This window comes from Phoenix dactylifera, unplaced genomic scaffold, assembly GCF_009389715.1.
Source record: "Phoenix dactylifera cultivar Barhee BC4 unplaced genomic scaffold, palm_55x_up_171113_PBpolish2nd_filt_p 000968F, whole genome shotgun sequence".
Taxonomy (NCBI): Eukaryota; Viridiplantae; Streptophyta; class Magnoliopsida; order Arecales; family Arecaceae; genus Phoenix; species Phoenix dactylifera.
This window is the reverse complement of record NW_024068325.1, coordinates 56260-60696: the sequence shown is the minus strand read 5'-3', so window position 1 is coordinate 60696 and position 4437 is coordinate 56260. Positions and strand designations below refer to the sequence as shown.

Genomic DNA, 4437 nt, shown 5'->3' with positions numbered 1-4437 from the left:
CCCTAGCAAGAAGATTGCACAAGGGTTTGGAAATCTTGCTGAAATCCTGAATGAAGCGACGGTAGAAACCAGCATGGCCAAGGAATGATCGGATTTGTTTCACAATTTTGGGTGGAGGGGGATTGGAAATAAGATCGACTTTGGCTTTATCTACTTCAATGCCCCTTTTGGACACGACGTGTCCTAAAACTATGCCTTCTTGAACCATGAAATGGCTCTTTTTCCAACTTAATACTAGGTTGGTCACCTTACATCTTTTCAAAACTAAGGTCAAATTGTTCAGACAATCGTTAAAAGATAGGCCAAAAACTGAGAAATCATCAATGAACACTTCTAGAAAGTTTTCCACCATATCTGAAAAAATGGCCATCATGCATCGTTGAAAAGTTGCGGGTGCATTGCATAATCTAAAAGGCATCCTCATATATGCAAATGTCCCAAATGGGCAAGTAAAGGTGGTTTTCTCTTGATCGTCCGGGTAAACAGGTACTTGATTATATCCAGAATAACCATCTAAGAAGCAGTAGAAACCTTGACCAGCCAACCGTTCCAAAATTTGATCTATGAAAGGTAGAGGGAAATGGTCCTTCCTAATCATTAAATTAAGTTTTCTGTAGTCAATGCACATGCGCCAACCAGTGGTTGTGCGTGTTTGTATCAATTCTCCTTCCGTATTTTCAACCACAATGATACCTGATTTCTTGGGTACCACTTGTGTCGGACTCACCACTTACTATCAGAAATTAGATAAATAATTCCGACATCTAATAACTTCACCACTTCTTTCTTGACTACCTCCTTCACGTTAGGATTGAGTCTTCTTTGCATTTCTCGGATGGGCTTTGCATCATCTTCTAGATGAATTCGATGCATACAAACAGAGGGGTCAACCCCTTTCAAATCGGCTACAGACCATCCTATGGCATGTTTATTCTCTTCTAGCACCCTTAAAAGTTTACCCTCCTGTTCAGTAGATAAGTTAGCCGCGATGATTACAGGGAGGGTATCTTCTGGTCCTAGAAAGGCATACTTAAGAGTTGTCGGAAGTGGCTTTAACTCAAGTTTAGGTGGAGAATCAATGGAAGGACAAAGTGGTGCGCTAGCAATAGGGGGAAGAGGTTCAGGTCGGATCTTCCAAGGAAGGGAACTCATGGAAGATTGATTGTCGAGTAAGATGTTAACTTCTTCTACGGCCTTGTCTATATCAAAGTTGTCAATGTCAAAATGGGCCAAACATGCCTCTAAGGGATCATTTGCTAAGATATAGGGAAGGGCGTTCTCTACAAGATCATCCATTTCGTCAATTAGGCAACACTCGTCTTCCCTCACATATTGGTCAGCGGCATGAAAGACATTCAACTTAATTTTCATGTTCCCAAATGATATATCCATTGCCCCAGTTCTACAGTTAATACATGCACTAGCTGTCGCTAAAAAGGGACGACCAAGAATCACAGGGATTTGTTTTTTAAGTTGGGCACATGTTCCATGTCAAGGACGATAAAATCTATTGAAAAATAGAATTTGTCTACCTTGACAAGAACATCTTCAATCATCCCCCTTGGCATCTTCACCGATCGATCAGCCAATTGTAAAGATACCGAGGTAGGTTTCAATTCACCCAACCCAAATTTTTCATAGACTGAATAGGGTAGAAGATTCACACTTGCCCCTAGATCTAAGAGTGCTCGGTCGATGGAGTTATTTCCTATGACACAGGAAATAGTGGGAGCACCAGGATCTTTGAACTTTGGAGGGGTGTTGTGTTGGAGAATGGAACTTACCTGCTCAGTTAGGAGGACCTTTTTAGGCACATGTGTTCTAGATTTCCGCTTTTGGGTGCAAAGGTCTTTGAAAAATTTGGCATAGGAGGGAACTTGTTTGATGGCATCAAGGAGTGGGAGGTTGATTTTAACTTGTTTGAAGACCTCCATCATCTCTTCTAATGAAGTTCTCTTCTTGCCAAAGGGAGAGGGTGCATTAAGTGCTTCAGGGAATGGAGCCTTTGGAATGTGGGTTGTGGCAGATGGTGGACTAGCTGAAGAAGGTTTTGGGTTTTCATGTGATACATTCTTCTCCTCTTCTTCACCTTCCTTATTGTTACCCTCCCCAACCTTATTATCTATTATACGTCCACTCCTTAGGGTAGTCAAAGCATTGGCTTGCTCATGATTTAGTCGAGTTTCTTGAGCCACGTATTGTCCCCTAGGATTACTCATTGGTTGACTTGGAAGCTTACCTTCCTCTCGTTTGTTTAATGCATTGGCTAGTTGACCCATTTGGGATTCTAGCTTAGCAATTGATTGTGTGTGAGAGTGTAATAGTTGTATGTTTGCCTCCAAACCTTGAAGGGCAGTCAACACTTTCTCCTCAAAGGCTGTATTTCTTTGGGTTGGATGAGGAAGGTGTTGAAAGTGAGTTGAGGGACGGTAGAGATGAAAATTCTGAGGGTTTTGAAAATTTTGGGAGTAGGGTTGGGTAGTATTCGAAGCTTGCTGCCTCCAAGAAAAATTTGGATGATTCCGCCATCCCGGATTATATGTATTGGAAAATGGATCATTACCCGGTCTGGGTTGTGTTTGAGCAGCATTGATGTGTTCTTGCACGAGTTCGGGGAATTGGGGTGCTGAGGGGCACTCATGAATAGGATGCGATGGGCTAGAACAGATAGCACATACTTGTGCATGGGAAGAGCTAACGACATGTCCTCCTATCATTAGTTGGTCAATCTTATGGGACAATGCATCTACCTTGCTAGACAGGTCCATAGAATGACTTATTTCACAAATGGTCCCTTTTCTTTGAGAACTCGGAGGTACTTGACGAGAACAGGAAGCATGGTGGAGGGAGTTTTCATTAAGATTTTCAAATAATTGCCATGCTTCATGCTCATTTTGAAGCATGAAAGTCCCCCAGCATGCAGCATCGATTATCTGACGGTTTCGTTCAGTCAATCCGTCATAAAAACATTGCACTAACTGCCACTTAGGTATCTGATGATGAGGGCATTTACGGATTAGGTCCCGAAATCTCTCCCAAGTTTCATGAAATTCTTCCCCCTCAGTTTGGGAGAAGCTTGTAATGGCACGTCTAAACTGGTTCGTTCTTCCTATGGAAAAGTATTTTTTAAGAAATTCTTGTTGCATTTGATCCCAAGAACGAATCGAGTTAGCTTCTAAAGAATTCAGCCATTGTTTGGCTCTATCTTTAAGGGAGAAAGGAAATAATCTAAGTTTCAGAGCATCATCAGTGAAGTTTTGAATCTTGACAGTGGTGCAAATCTCAAGGAATTCATCTAGGTGTTTGTGAGCCCATAAAAAGATGGGAGCATTTGGATCATACTAGACTTTATTTCGTATTGTACAGCTGCTACTTCAGGTAATCGAATGCAAGATGGAAAAGTGTAAATGGTGGGAGTAAAGTACTCCCTCAGGAGTTTGGGTTGTTCTTCAGCCATCTCAGGGGGTGGGAATGATTCTAAGGTTCTGATCTCAGCTCAAATATTTCTAAGGGTCCGTTCTATTTCAGGGTCAAAAGGTAATAGGTCACGTACTCTAGAACGACTCCCTTGCATACACTAGTACTTGATCAATCAAGCATGCAATAAAAGAAAAACACATAAATCCTTGTATTTGTCCTAAAATCACTAGAGAGCTCCTAACTGGTTTGAAGAGGGCACCTAAGCCTCCAATCCGGTCTAATGAACCGAGTTGACCAGGTAAGCTCCCAGGTAAGTGGAGGGGGTCACGATGCTTCGCAAAGGTCCCACTTAAAACCCACTTGCCTCGAACAGATGAACTGTCTCCCTTATAGGGACAAAGCTTGCCTAGACATCAACTAAGCCACAGAGCGAAATTGGTGCAACTTTTGGTGATCTTCGTCCTATTGAGCTCGAATGTCCCTAGGAGCCAACGTCTAATTGATTTTAATTAAAGTGACACTATGTGAGATTGAGTTCACCTAAGTTGGGCAAGAATCCGGTGATGAAATCCGGCTCTTATCTTGTTAGGGTGATTGCCCTTACTATGTGCGGATTAATTTGTGTATGTGTATCAAGCATGTATTCACACTTTTGCTGAAATTAAAATCAAACAATCACCACAAAATTTCAAGCTAATAATTAAATTAAATAAGAAAGGTTTAGAGGTTACCAAAGAGAATTTTTTCAGGAATTTAAAATTTTTTTAGGCAAACCTCTAAAGCATTCCTTTTTAATAGCCCAGATCTCCTCTTCAATTCCTGATCAAATAAGACCAAAAGAAAAATTAAAAAAAAAGAAAAAAATTAGTAGAAGAGAAAAAGGAGATAAGAAAAGTAACAATAATAGAAAATAATTTTTTTATTTTATTTTAGATATATATATATATGTTTTTTTTTTGAAAGTTTTTTGTAATTAATTTTTTTTAATGATAGGAAAAATAACTATGCTAGCAATCT

The 4437-nt window shown here is 40.4% G+C and overlaps 1 non-coding gene across 1 annotated transcript; it reads left to right on the top strand.

Annotated features, from left to right (window-relative positions):
* The first annotated feature begins 2991 nt into the window (after positions 1-2991).
* LOC120107700 lies at positions 2992-3097 on the top strand. The gene has a single exon (XR_005509377.1). It is a non-coding gene; the product is annotated as a small nucleolar RNA R71 (small nucleolar RNA).
* The last annotated feature ends 1340 nt before the right edge of the window (positions 3098-4437 follow it).